The sequence below is a fragment of the Rhinatrema bivittatum genome, chromosome 5 (genome assembly GCF_901001135.1).
Source record: "Rhinatrema bivittatum chromosome 5, aRhiBiv1.1, whole genome shotgun sequence".
Classification (NCBI taxonomy): Eukaryota; Metazoa; Chordata; class Amphibia; order Gymnophiona; family Rhinatrematidae; genus Rhinatrema; species Rhinatrema bivittatum.
In genome coordinates this window covers 342,264,970-342,280,626 of record NC_042619.1, presented here as the reverse complement: position 1 = coordinate 342,280,626, position 15,657 = coordinate 342,264,970, and the positions used below count along the sequence as shown (strand labels likewise).

At 42.1% G+C, this 15,657-nt stretch overlaps 1 protein-coding gene across 1 annotated transcript in view; it reads right to left on the bottom strand.

Annotated features, from left to right (window-relative positions):
• Nucleotides 1-12,626, bottom strand: part of MBNL2 (muscleblind like splicing regulator 2) — a 218,886-nt gene extending 206,260 nt beyond the window's left edge. Inside the window, exon 1 of the mRNA XM_029604468.1 lies at nucleotides 12,402-12,626. The gene's annotated coding sequence lies outside the window, so the exon portion shown is untranslated. The remainder of the gene's footprint in view (nucleotides 1-12,401) is intronic.
• Between the last annotated feature and the right edge of the window lie 3,031 nt (nucleotides 12,627-15,657).

The following is a 15,657-nucleotide window of genomic DNA, read 5'->3' as shown; positions in this document are numbered from 1 at the left end:
CTTGGAGGAGAAGTCCATTAACGGCTATTAATCAAGTTTACTTAGGGAGTAGCCACTGCTATTAATTGCATCAGTAGCATGGGATCTTCTTAGTGTTTGGGTACTTGCCAGGTACTTATGGCCTGGATTGGCCTCTGTTGGGAACATATCTTATGTTCTTATGGTCCCAGAAACAAGAGGCAGTGCCACCTTCAGCCCCCTTATGTAGCAACCAGTGCTGCACACAATATTCAAGGTATGGCCACACTATAAATTTAAACAGAAGCATTATGATCAGGGATTGAAAAACCCAATTGCATATGGCAAATGGATTTCAACTGCCAGCAAGAACTGGCAAACATCTCCCACCACCACTGGCAGAAAGAAGCAGACTGGGTCCGCATGGAACATCTACTACCCTCCCCCTCTCAACAGGCAGCAGCAACCAACAGAATAGAGCTGCAAGGGAATACTCCCACCCAAAGAAAATAATCGTCAGCTGAGTCAGGTTGCAGCCAACACTTCTACTGCCAAAGAAGAGCAGGAAGCAGTGTTGACAGTACAGTGAGGCATCCAAGGGGGTGAAGCATATGTGTAGAGAAAAGTCATCCGAATGGAATAATCATCTACCCAACCAGTGGTTCTGGATACTGCAGTGACGAGCAATAACGTGCACCATATTAAAATAAAGCCTCTCCCACCATGCAGCCCTAATAAGATAGTGCAGTGGAGTTCAGAGACAGTCATTAGTGGTCCAGCATGGCAGATAATAGCTAAGGTCATGAAGTTGTCATGATAATAGCTAAGGTCATGAAGTTGGGAGGTAGATCCCGGTGCTGTCATTCTTTCAGCATGGGCTAGGTGAGGTTCAGAGACACTCACTGGTTGTCCGGCATGGCAGCTGACAGCAGTTGTGTTCGTGTTCTCAAGGGAGTCGCTTCCTAATGTTGTCGGTCTGACATGGGCCAGGTGGGGTTCAGAGACAGTCATTGGAGGTCCAGTGTGGCAGTTGACTGCAAGATAGTCATTGATGATCTGGTATCGAGTCCGGATGAATCCAGATAGAGTCATCTGTGGCTCAGTATAGGGTTGAGTCCAGATAGCCAGGAACAGTTCAGTGTGATGGGCACTTGCCTCAAGGATACAGCCTCCGTCCATAGTTCCCACATCTGGCTCTGCGTGGGGGATGGTGTAGTCCATATTTTCAGAGTTGGACAATGAGCTTGCCTCTTGTGTGGGGGGGGGGGGGGGGGGGAAGGGACATGAATCCGATCACACGGGTAAGGGTCATGTTCATTTCCCTTATGGACGAGACAAGTCCTCATAGGACACTAATTTCATCAAACAAAGCTTTAACTTGATCAGACAAATATTGGCAGTGGTGGTGCTCTCCCTCGTAGATAGTCTGGACTCTCTCTACATCCAGCATACATTCCATCTCCTGGTTTGTTGCCCTCTATCCCACCATCAGACTGGTCTCAACGAGTTCCTGCCTTACAAGTAGTTACGAAGCTACCTGAGAATAAGAACATAAGAATTTACCATACTGGGTCAGACGAAGGATCCATCAAGCCCAGTATTCCATTTTCAATAGTAGTCAATACAGGTCACAGTAAATAGATCCAATGCTGCTATAGTACAGTGATAAGTAGTGGCTATTTCTTAAGTCTCCTTGGTTAATAACAGTTTATTGACTTCTCTTCCAGGAACTTGTCCAAAATTTTTAAACCCAGCCTCACTGCCTTAACCACATCCTCTGATAATGAATTCCCAAGCTTAATTGTGTGTTGGAGTGAAAAAAAAATGATCTTCAATTTGTTTTGAATATGCTACTTACCAATTTCATGGAGTGCCCCCAGTCTTTGTATTTTTTGAAAGCATAAATAACCAATTTACATTTACCCATTTTATTTCACTCATGATTTTACAGATCTCTATCATATCACATTCAGTTGTCTCTTCTTCAAATTTAACAGCCCCAATCTCTTTAGCCTTACATCATAGGGGAGCCATTTCATCCCCTTTATCATTTTGGTCATCCTTCTCTGTGCCTTCTCCAATGCAATTAAATATCTTTTTTGAGATGCTGCGACAAGAACTACACACATTACTCCAGGTATGGCCTCACCATGGAGTGATACAAAAGAATTATGATATTTGTTGTTTTATTCTCCGTTCCTTTCATAATAAATGAACCAAGGCTTTCAAAGTATTGTCCATTATGACACCCAGGTCCTTTTCCTAATATGGAACCTATTATCATGTAACTACAGTGTGGGTTACTTTTCCCCACATGCATCTCTTTCCACTTAAGAACGTGGCATACTGGGTCAGACCTTTGGTCCATCAAGCCCTTGTCCACGCTAAACTTCATCTGTCATTTAAAAGCCCAGTTTTCCAATCTTGTATGGTGCTCCTCAATTATCCAAAATCAACTTGTGGTTTAACAATAATAATTTTGTGGTTTTCTGCAAATTTGTTCATTTCACTCGCTGTTCCCCTTTCCAGATCTTTTAAAGATATATTAAAAAGCACTGATCCCAATACAAATCTCTGAGGCACTCCACTGTTTACCCTTCTCCACTGAAAACACTGATCATTCTTATCTTTTGACCAGTTTGCAATCTCAGTAGGACATTGCCTCCTATTCCATGACCTTTTAATTTTCTCAGGAGTCTCTCATGGGGGACTCTGTTAAAACGCCTTCTGAAAATCCAAATATACTACATCCACCTGCTCACCATTATCCTTCAAAAAAATGGTGAAGCAAGATTTCCTTTGTGTAAATCCATGCTGGCTGAGTCCCATTAAACCATGTCTTTCTATATGCTCTGTGATTTTATTATTTAGAATACTTTCCACAATTTTTTCCGGCACTGAAATCAGACTCACCAGTCTATAGTTTCCCAGATCCCCTCTGGAAGCCTTTTCAAAGCTCGGCCACCCTCCAGTCTTCAGGCACCATGGATGATCCCAACAATAGGTTACAAATTATCAGTAACAGATCTGCAATTTCATTTTTAGTTCTTTCAGAACTCTGGGATGTATACCATCTGGTCCAGGTAATTTCCTACTCTAGTTTGTCAATCTGCCTTATTACATCTTCCAGCTTCACTGTAATTTGCATCAGTTCTTCTGAATCATCACCATTGAATAAAGTTTCCGGAATTGGCTCTTTATTTGAACCCCTATCAAAATGTATTGATTATTTTCTCCAGCCCTGTCTCAAAATGTCGTTCATATATAAGGGATTCCTCGCACCTTATTACAATATTACAGAATTTACCAGTTCCTTCTGAACCTTACTTCTTTGTCACCTTAGACACTGTCTCATTATACTCTAATATACTGCAAGAGGAGGCTCTCCTCCTGATTGAAGACATTTTGAATTCCCGTTTAGCTCCGAATCGTGTTCCTACTGACTTTTTTATCACTATCACTAGATTTATTTACTTATTTAAAATCTTTTCTATACCATTGTTAAGCTAGGTACCATCACAACGGTTTACAACAAGGCACAAATAGGTAACATAGTTTTATCATAAATACTAAGTGATGGGTGTGATACATTATGTCCATTCTTATCTATGACCGCTTTAAAATAGATTAATCATAATATCTTATCCTTTGGTGGTGAATGAAAGTATAAAAAAATACAATAGATAGATATAGATTAGGGTAATGTGTGTGGGTGTTCTGCAGACCGTATCCTCTACTCTGTGGATTTTACTCTCTGTGATATGCTTGTTTAAATAGCCATGTTTTAAATTTTTTCTGAAGGTTTTGATGTCTCTTTGTAAGCGGATTTCTACCGGCATAGTGTTCCATAGTATAGGTCCTGCTAAGGAGAGCGCCCTTTCCCTTACTTGGGTTAGCCTTGCTGTTTTGACTGAGGGAATAGTTAGTAATGCTTTATTTGCTGATCTCAGGTTTCTGTGAGGGACATGTACGCGAAGGGCTGTGTTCAGCCATTCAGCTTAGATTAGCTTTAACGAAAAACGTCTTTCTTTTCGACTGTATATTATCAACAAGTAAAGGGAACCGCTATGGGCGCTACAATGGCCCTGAGCCTAGCTTGCTTATATGTCTCAAATTTTGAAGAAAAATGTATCTATCCTTCTGACTGGTTTAAGATGATCCCTTTGTGGCTTTGTTACATTGATGACATCTTGTTACATTGATGACATCTGGACAGGCACTGATGTTCAATTTTTTGTTTTCTTAGACTGGCTAAATCACTGCAATAGTCATCTACAATTTAATTTTGAAATCCATCATACATCTATTTCTTTTTTGGATATACGCATTTCTTCTGACTCTAGATCATTTATCACATCAATTTTTAGGAAGCATACAGATCGTAACACTTTATTGTCCTTTAATACTCATCATCCCTTAAAACTAAAAAACAATATTCCGTTCGGCCAGTTTTTAAGACTTCGCCGTTTATGTTCAACAAAGTCTGATTACATTTTCAAGCTCAACAAATGATGGCACGATTTAAAGTGAGGGGATATCCCGTCTCACTTCTAAAAAAAAGCCTTCAAACACGCCTTATATGCGAATAGAGATTTCCTTCTTTTTACCCCAATCGCGCTCCTCTGAAGGGGTAATCAGTTGTATTTTACCATTTTCCACTCATAGCACCGCCCTCACGTCCATCATTCGCCGCCATTGGCCAATTCTTTCTTTGCATCAGAGCTTCTCAAATCCGATCAGATTCACTTTTCATTGTGGACAAAGTCTTAGAGACTTTTTGGTACACTCAAAGTTATCTCCACTTAGTTTTCCTACACACACCTTTAAGGGTCATGGTGTTTGCGGATCATTTTAAGTTTGCCCTCATTCATTGTCACTGGACATATTTAGCCATCCATCTATACAGGAACCTTTTCCATTACACTTCAATTCAGATTGTACCACATCCGGAGTTATTTACATCATTATTTGTCCCTGTCAAAAAATCTACGTTGGTAAAACTACCCATATGATTAAAACAAGAATCACTGAGTATTGCTCTAGTTTAAATGACCAATGGGAAAATGCTCCCTTAGTGGCTCATTGGCTTGCTTTTTCAAATATTTCAGATCTCAAATTTTGTGTAATTGACGTTCTTTCTCCCCCATGTCGGGGTGGTAATTTCTCAGAAATTCTAGTCCGTAGGAAACAAAAATGGATATACTCTTTGCATAGTTTATTTATTTATTTAGAGGCTTTTATATACCGATGAACGTTGGGAACATCTCATCGGTTCACATGAAACACAACAGCAACAGAGGCTTTACAGTATAACAAGGAACTAAAGGATAAAAAGGTATAGGTAAAGTTTTAACAATTAATAAATAACAGGTATAAGAAAAAGCAACAATTAACTGGTTATGAGGGGGGCATGTATTAAAGGAAATCTGGAAGGGAATAATTTTCAACAGTGTACAGATAAAAGAGGGCGGATGTACAGTAAGGGACAAATCAAGAACATTACTTACAGGGAAGTCGTTTATTGTGCCGCATTACGCTAGTAGAACTGAGGGGTTGGAGGGGAGAGGGTGTCATGGGAAGGAGGAATGTTGTTCAGAGAATGCTTGTTTGAATAAGCAAGTTTTCAGGTCATGCTTGAATTTTTTTGGGGCATGCTTCTTGACGTAGAGAGGGGGGGAGTTTGTTCCACAGGGTGGGGGCAACTAAAGATAGTGCACGGGCTTTAGTGGAGTTTAGTTTAGAGTCTTTGGGTGAGGGGATATGCAGAGTTGCTTTGATTTAAATAATGAAATTGGTTTAAATAATGAAATTGAGTGAGGTGTTTTCACATAATCATTTTTCACAGTCTACTGCCAGGTCCTTTCTATTCATCAACTTCTGATTGGTTAGCATTTCGTCGTCTCCTATCAGGTCCGTTTTTACTCACCATTTCCTGATTGGTTAGCCTTTTTCGCGCCTTTTTCTTCAGCTTTACAGGTCTGTTTGCTGTATTGCTCTGGTGCACTCCCGGTTAATTTGTGAACCGAATTGCGATTAAGGTATGTTCAAAGAAATTTATGAAATACGTAAGCAATTTCCTAATTTGTTCTCTGTTTCCACAATTTAGTTTCTTTTTTATTGTAGACATTTAAACTCTTTGTTGTCCCTCCAGATGCAGCCGCACGGTGAAACACGGGACCGTGTCGGGGGTCTATTGGATGTCATGCAATTTTTGAATCGTGACGTTGCCATACTGATTTAAAAATTTAATAACATCATTTTCTGACTCTGTGTGGATTCTTCACAAAGTTTGACTGCACTTTTCCCTTGGATTGTCAAGATATATACGTGCAGTATTTCTCATTTGTTTTTGGATTATTAAATAATGAAAATGCCAGATATAAACTTTTAACCTTTGTAGCTATCCTCTGTCACGCTCATCAATTCCCCCACTCACACCCCTCTGTCATACTCCATTCTCTCCACAGCCACGAACACCCACTTCGCTCTTTCAGGAACCTAAACTAGAAAGTGAACAAAAAGGGAATCCTGCAGCATTTTTCAAACTAGTGCCAGTTTTTACCGCCAGTTTTATTGAGGTTTTCTACATGTGCCTGTTTTTATGCCAGCTGTGGCACTTTTTTGTGCTTACCGTGGATTCTTAGTGTCTGTTTCATTTGCATAAAATTTGTTTATAGCATTGAGTTTGGCCACATGTTTTTAACGTGTGGTATTAAAAGTTAGCACTAAAAAACTGCACCGGTTTTGGCGCGGGTTTTACTACGTTTGTCCCCTCTATGAGCTAATCCTTTTGATGTCCAGGACTACAGTCTATCCAGGCCTGGATTTGCCAATAAGCACACTAGGCTTGTACCTAGGGCAGCAGGCCAGGTGAGGATTTGCTGCCTGCTAGGTTTGCTGAATTTTACTCAGCAAAGAACAGCCTTCTTCTTTCTGTTGCTGTCCCAGTCAGAGAAGAGGAGGAAAGAGGTGAGGCTGAAAAGAACAGAGCAAAGAAAAACCGCTGTACTCTCTATTCCAGCCACTGTGCAGAGAACAGAAGGAAAGAGGTGAGGCTACAGCAATCAAAAGAAAACAAAAGAAAAACCTCAGTTACACGAGAAGAGGAGGTGAGGCTGGAGCAGATACAGCTGAGCACAGAAAGCTGCTGCCTTTTCTGCTCTGCTGTCCCTCATCCAGGAATGGGAAGGGGGTGACGGCACCAGCAGTGCCAAGGGCAGCAAAATCCTCAATCCATCTCTGCCAACATCTGATTTCTCACAGACCAGGAAGAAGTTTTGTTATTGTCCCCTACTTTCTGAGGCAGAACGTGCCCCTCTCTCTGTCTGTGATATGAGGACCTCCTCTTCCTTTCGAACAAACTCCAGAGAAGGAACTATTAAAGGCGGATCTTCCACTACTGAGGAACAAAATTATTTCTTCCTCAAACATTTTTTTTTTGTTCTATGAGAAGAGAGACTGCCTGTGTTCATATTTGTACTATGGCAGGGCTAAAACCTTTTGTTCTGCTACCTGTTACTTTCAAGCTGAGAAACAGCAAATTTGCACCTTCGCAAACAGTATCCCAGAAGTGGCCCTTACAATAGGCTGCATGTACTAAGAACTTTGCTATCACATAAAAACAGAAGCAGGATGGCCACAGTCAACCTTGATTTACTAACAGCCTCCTGTTCAAATGATACCACCGAATGCACAGCAGACTAACAGTCTCACAAGTCCTTTTCATAACAATTTCCTCTCTTTTCAGTAGCATCGTTTAGAGTGCTGACATGCTGAAAGAAAGGTGGCCTTATGAGCTCTTACAGCAATAATGAAATTTATATTAAGGGCTTTAACCTACAATTCCACCTCATTCTTAAGCAGCCTCTTCAGTTTGTCTAAGGCTCTGGATAACAACTTCCTTATCTAGATTGGCCCAGCCCTTCTTAAACAATCCCCCTATAACCCAGTGCATCAGTGATGTCCTTAGCCTCCGTGCTATGCAGAAGCTCCTCTGGATATCAGTATCCAGCAATCTAGCCTCCCAAATAAGGGTCAAAACAATTTTCCTGGAGAGGTCTCATACAAGTCTCATGAAAGCCTGCACTGGATCATCAAACTGTTGAAAGATTCCCAGAAAACAAGTCTCATCAGAACTACTATTCTTTGTTTTCTTTGCTAGAAGAGAAAGGCTGGAGAATATTAGGATCCCTGTGTTGCATCACATTAAGCTATTACACCGCCTCGTTGTTCAGAGATGTGAATGCAGGCATTCTAGAAAGTCCAAGAATTTCAGGATCTGTTTCTGTCTCAAGTTCTGGAAGTTCTTCGGAGTCCTTCCTTTCCACACTCAATAGGTCAATGGCTCCCACACTGTGGTTTCTAACTCCAAATGAGATCACAAGTATGTCCGCAAGGCAAAAACTCCCACACATACAGCATGTGGCCAGCTGACACATACGACAAGTCTGTGCTTTCTTAGTCATGTGTGCCTGCTGGATGAGGCACGGGCAGAGCAGGGAGTCAGTCGCCCTCCATGAGCTTGCAGCCAGCTGATAAAAGAGAGGAGCATGGAGCAGGTACCTTCTTATCACCACTCATATTCTCCACCTCACCCTGGATATCACTGCCATCAACATCAGGCTGGGGAAGGAATGTTTTGGGCCTGTTCACAATCATCCCTGCTGCCTGCAAGGGCCATAAATGTAGCAGTCCTACACCCAGATTAATTACTGTGACCAGTCCAGACCTCTTCTCCCATCATTCATTATAGCTGCTACTACTATTGGTGGCAGAGAAGAATGATGGTCTGGGGCATCTTTGTTCTCCTCCTCCTACTGGGTTTGATTGGACTGAGTGACAGATATTTTTCAAAAGGAGAGGAGGAGGGTTGAAAGGGGATAAGCCTTGACTGGGAGTGGGGGGGGGGGGAGAAAGAGAGGAGAAGCAAGAAAAAAGGGATAAAACCTGGAAGAGGGTATCAGAGAAGATGAGGTAGGGGATGAGCTTAAAGGAGTTTAGCTTGGGGGAATGTGAGAAGAGATGAAACTGGGGTGAGCCTTTAGGAGGGTGACAGAGGAATGAGTCTAATGGAGTGAGAGAAAACAGATGAGTCTAAGGGGATGGACCTGGAGGAGGGTAACAGAGGAATGAACAGGGAGAATGCAACTAGGAAGGGGGAAGTAGAGCTTAAGACCACAACATTGCGGGTAATATTTTCCGTTAGTAGAGGCAGCTATGAGTGCTGGTAACAGGGGGGGTGTTCGAGTGAGCATCATGTCGGTTTACATATAACTTGTGTTAAGAGAGAACGTTGGGAGGGAGGAAGCAGCTTGGAGGGTGCAAGCAGAGCTTGAGGCCAAACATTGCAGGGATTATTTACAAGAAGCAGCGACCGCTGGTAACAGGTGGGGCTAGGGGGAGCGGGGGATGGAAAGAGGGAGACGCTAGGTGAGGTGGAGGGGAGGAGGTGGAGCATAGGGAGGAGTGGGAGGACTTGACGGGGGCGTTGAGCTTTGCGGTGTAATTACGGTGGGCAAAGAAATTACTCTGGGAAGGCCATGTGTTTAGCTATTTTTTAAATTTTTGAGTACATGTCTCAAGATGAAGGTCTGGAGACATGGAGTTCCAGCAGGTAGGTCCTGCTATAGAGAAGGCTCGCTCTTTTGTGGATGTCAGACGATAGGTCTTGTGAGAGGGGATGTGTAGGGTGCCTTTGTAAGCTGTTCTAGTGGGGCGCTTGGGGGCGTGCAGACGGAGGCCAGTTCATATTGCTGTTGTGAATAGTTTTATGTATAACAGAGAGGTTCTTATATAGAGGATGCGAAGACTGAAGCTGGATGTTCAGAAAAAAGATAGATTTTTGGAATGGGGCACTACTCCCCCCTCCTAAACAAACAAACAAACACACACACACACCAGCAATAGTCAAAGAAAGAAGAAACCAAATGGAATTAGTGATTAACATAGAAAAAACAGAATTTATACACCTTGCACAAAAAAATCATTGAGTTGATTCAAAACCCCATCAAACTTAAGAATGATCAGAAAGTAGAGCTAGCCGAAAAAGCTCGAAACCTAGGAGTAATAATTGACACGGAACAGCCTTAAGCAACACATATCGCTAAAAGTCAAAGAAGGCTACGCCAAACGTATGGTCCTCAGGATGCTAAAACCCTTGCTAACCCAAGCACACTTTAGAACAGTCCTACAGGCACTTATATTCGCTAGCACAGATTACTGCAACACACTGTTTCTGGGATTACCGTATTCAACAATAAGACCACTACAAATCTTACAAAACTCTGCTGCCAGAATACTTACTGGTAAAACCAAAAGAGATCACATCACTCAAACACTTGCTGAATTACACTGGCTACCAATAGAACAACGAGTACAATATAAAACACTCTGCACGATTCACAAACCAATCAACGAAGAAAAAGCTGACTGGTTAAACACAGCACTATGCTTCAGAGATGTGAATCGTGTGATCGATCGTCTTAACGATCGATTTTGGCTGGGGGGGAGGGAATCGGATCGTCGCGGTTTTGTTTTTTTTTAAATCGTAAATCGGGGGAGGGCGGGAAAACCGGCACACTAAAACAACCCTAAAACCCACCCCGACCCTTTAAAATAAATCCCCCACCCTCCCGAACCCCCCCAAAATGTCTTAAATTACCTGGGGTCCAGTGGGGGGGTCCCAGTGTGATCTTCCACTCTCGGGCCACGGGTGCGTTAATAGAAATGGCGCCGGCAACAGGGCAAAGGTAGCGCCGGCGCCATTTTGGTTCCTGTCCCCCGACATCACAAGCGCAGGAGATCGCTCCCGGACCCCCGCTGGACCCCCAGGGACTTTTGGCCAGCTTGGGGGGGCCTCCTGACCCCCCCAAGACTTGCCAAAAGTCCAGCGGGGGTCTGGGAGCGACCTCCTGCACTCGAATCGTATTGCCGTATTGCAATACTCGGGCCACAAGATTACAGAGAGATCTAAAACTCTTCAAAAAAAGTTTAAAAACTTGGCTTTTCAAAAAAAGCATTTTACAGTGAGAACAGAGAATAAGAAATATAAATGAACAGGCAAATGAACTTCAACACACAGCACAAAAGTCACCAGATGCATATTTGCATATTTTATTTTCTCCTACTTAACTACTAAGATTAAAGAAATTCAGTATAAAGTACAATAATTGTATGGTTACCCTAGTAACCATATAAATGGACAAGATCCATGTCACTTATCATTTAACTAATATTATTAAAACATGTAACCAAAATGCTATTGGCACTTTGCTAGATATTTTTACCCAAACATGAATGTATGTGCCTCTCTGTAAACTGTTGTGATGGTACACGACTAAACGACGGTATAGAAAAGTTTTTAAATAAAATAAAATAAATAAATAACACTTTATCAAGCCCACATCAATTAAGCAGGGGAAGTTAAGGAAAAAAAGAAAAGAAATCCCAGTTATTCAGAAAAACTATTATTAGGAAGGCTGAGGTGAAAAAGAAATTGAGCCAGCTAGCACTTCAAAGGTTTCATGGGTTGTGAATTGTTCTTCATATTAAGTTCCCACTACTTTTATCCAAAAAAAAAAAAAACAACTAGCCAAGCGATGTTAAAAAAATAAATAAATTCACTATTTTGATAAGAAATCACACACTTGCATGGGAATTTAAGAGAAAATGCAGCCCCAATGGCTAACACTCTTTGCCTCAAGAAACTGCTCCTCCGAGCCTGTTTTGCTGGGAGACATCCTGAAACACCAGAATCTTCTGCTCATAAAAGGAAATAATTTCAATTATTTTTTTTAAATACCAGGTCTTTATCCTGTTCTGGACAAAACCAGACAATTAGGGTGTTCCTGGTAGGTATATCATCCCCTGAAGCCTCCAGAATAGATACCCAAGGGCTCTCAGATGGCAAAATATCCATCTTTCTTCACTGAAAACCTTTTTCCTAGGAAGATAATAAATCTTAGATAATGCAGGCACTCTCTCTTCAGAAATAATCAACACCTCACACTTTTTAAACAGCATCCAAGCTGGCATTAGCCTAGTAACAGGAGTATTCAAAAAAAAGTAATTCAAATTGATTAGATAGAAATAAGCCTCCCTTGATAAAAGTCTTTTATAAGGAAGATACCTAAGATGTTAGTAAAGCTAATGTTCCATCAAGCCCTTTTAGTCTAGTCTCATGCTACTCCAGCTTGGTTCTAGTATCAATAGAAAAAATTACAAAATTAAGAAGCTGCATGGGTCAAGTTTTTGTCTAATCTTGGAACCAACCTTTATACATTTCCCAGAGTAATATTTGCATGATCTTCAACGACTTCAATTGTAGGTGAAATTGAAGATGGGAGGGACACTTTCATGGATTGTTTTAAAGGACTGGACTTGGAAAGGCTTAGTTACTGAGTTAAAGTCACATCTGTGGCAGGGTCCCAGGTCCCTGAGCTTACCTCGTGTGGGGGCCGTACAATGCAGCCCTGTGACAGTTAATAAGTATGGACCGGAGCAACGGCGATCCAGACAATTAAAAAAAACACCCCCCGATCTGTGGGGTACCGAGTGAGTGCGCGGCTCCCAGCAGCGAAGCGACAGAGGAGCTATCGCACGTGAAACCCCGGCTGACAGCGGCAGCAGCTGCAAGAGTGCACTGCAGCGCAAACCCGGAAGCGCAGGCCAGCCTGAATCAAACGCGGCAGGGATTGGCTGAAGGGGGTGCGCATCATCTGCCAGCGGAACCAATGAGGAGTCAGCGTGTTCAAGGGACGTACAGCGAGTGTTCAGCCTATCGCAAGGGAGGGAGGAGGAGCCTGCACAGGAACCTTTCCGGTTTGTTTTCAGAGCGAGCGGCGACTCTGACCGGAAAGGAGGGAGGTGGCCAGAGCCCAGGAGCTGGAGGGCTGGGCTTTAACCGGTGCGAGACGGAGGCAGGTATCCCTCCTTTCCACGGGAGTCTGGCACTGGGCTACGGAGATTCCAACTCCCTAAAAAGGGGGTTTATTCCTCCCGGTGCTCCGAAGAGAGCTGAGCTGCTTGCAGTACAGTGCAGAACTGTTCTAAATCCCTGGTTCTCAACCTTTTCCCCATCCTCACACTCTGCTCATTAAAATTCACGGCGGAAATAACATTTGTTTATTTAGATGGTTTTATATACCGATAGTCGTTGGGAACATCTCATCGGTTAACAGGGAACAAAAAGCAGCAGCAGGCTTTACAATGAACAAATGAACTTGCAAATGTAACTTAATGTGTTGGGGGGGGGGGGCACGGAATAGCAAACTTGGAGTATAGATTACAAGGCTGTATATTAAGTGTCTAAGGGCTATAAGAAACATACAATTGATAATCAAGTTTTTTTATTGTATTTATTTAGGGTTTTTATATACCGACTTTCTTGATACAGATCAAATCAACTCGGTTTACACAGAACGTTTTAGCAGAGGCAGCTTATTTATAATGGAGACGGCTTATTTACAGTGGAGGTTACAATTGACATTCAAATTTCAATTCACTTACAAAGAATTAACATTGTTGCTAGGTGGATATAGGAGATATAGCGTGGGAAGAAAGTGTAAAGGGGTGAGGATAAAAGGCATGGGGAAACAGAGGGAGAAAACTGGCATTTACGGGAAGAGTGGAATACATTAAGAGGGGCGGGATACAGGGGGAAGCGCGAGGCTGGGGAGTGGATGGGTGAAGACCCGGAGAGTGTTGATAGGAAATAGAAGCGGACGGTCAGGTGTAAGCCTGTTTAGAGAGCCATGTCTTGAGGCTCTGCTTAAATTTTTTTGGGCATGATTCTTGGCAGAGAGTAGATGGTAGGTTCTTCCATAGTGTAGGACCAGCTATGGAAAATGCACGGTCTTTGGTGGAACAAAACTTTGTGAGTTTGGGTAAGGGTGTGTGTGAAGTTGCTAGATATTGGTTTCTAGTGGGTCTGGTGGTGGTACGAAAGGTGAGGTGTTCTCTAAACCAGTGCTTATTATTGTTGTGAAGGGATTTGTGGATATGAGTGAGGGATTTGTATATGATTTGGGATGTGACAGGTAGCCAGTGCAAATGCTTGAGGATGGGGGTAATGTAGTTTTTATGGGCATTAGTGAGGATTCGAGCGGTGGCATTTTGGAGCAATTGAAGGGGTTGTATTGCATTTTTGGGTAAGCCCAAGAGCATGGCATTACAATAGTCTATTTTCAATAGAATGATGGCTTGGAGTATTGTGCGAAAGTCGTTAAGGTGTAGGAGGGGTTTAAGGTTTTTTTTAAGGTGTGAAATTTGAAGAAACAGTCTTTTAATGTGGTGTTGATGAATTTTTTGAGGTCAAAATGATTGTCAAGGGTGATGCTGAGGCTACGTATGTGTTGAGGAAATGTGATGTTGGAAGAGGGTGTGTTTAGCAACAGGGGAGTCAGTTGTTGTGTATTGTGTGGTGAGATGAGGAGGACCTCTGTTTTAGCAGTGTTGAGTGCGAGGAAGTTGTTTGAGATCAGGGTGCTGATATCAGCGAGGGTGGTTTTCCTGGTATCAATTGCTTTGTGTAATGTCTGTTACAGGTATAAGGATCTGAACATCATCAGCATATATAAAATGGGGAAGGCCTAGTTTTGAAAGGAGATGGCAGAGGGGGAGGAGTTATATTAAATAGTGTAGAGGACAGGAAGGACCCTTGTAGTACACCATGTGTAAGATTGGTCTTATTGTTAAGAATGACACAAGGGAAAGATAAGTACTCTGTACGGAAATTGTATAAATAGTAAACCTCCCATACCAGCACAGCACCAATTTCCAGCACTCAAACATTAACCACCTTACCTAAGAAAAAGCAACACTGAAAATATTACACCAGGCCTTAAGACACCAATACACCTCCTATTAGGAAAACGGACCAAGCCAGGCTGCTATAGAGCCCTACACAGAAACTACACGCCAGCAGAATACCTCACCTCAGTCACATGTGCAGACTCTCACCTAACAAAGAATAAAGAGACCATAAAGCATAACTAGAAACATGCAGACCAAAACTGAACTGAAAACCGCAACAAGCCAGAGGTTCTGTATGCAGTGCAACAAAGGAAAAAGAGAAACATCACCCATCCTTATAAAACAAATCAAGAATTATAAAATCAATAGTAAAACCATACTAACAAAAAGAACAGATTATTTCAAAACAGCTGATGAATGGAATATCCAATTAAAAATTCATATAAAAAATTTCTGGATACCAAAAAAATATTTCAAAATAGACCCAAAGACCCAATAGTAAAAAAGGATAAAAAAAATGCTTTGCTCTGCATACCTGGGAATGTTTAATATCTAGGTGCCCTGAGATTGTTTTGAATTAGCAGAAGGAGGGATTGTTTCCTTGCAACTTTCTCCGCTCTCTCTCACACTGCTTCTCAATCACACACATATACACATGCTCTCTCTGTCACTTACATAGGCTCTCAATCACGCACATATACTCATGCTCTCTCTGTCACTTACATAGGCTCTCAATCACACACATGTACACATGCTTTTTCTCTTTCCCTTTATATAGGCTCTTAATCACAAATTTACACACAGGCTTTCAATCCCATACTCACATGCTCTCTCACCTACACCGGCTCTCAATAACACACAGACATACATGCTCTCTCTGTTACTTATACTCACAGGCTCCAAATCATACATAAGAACATGCCATACTTGGTCAGACCAAGGGTCTGT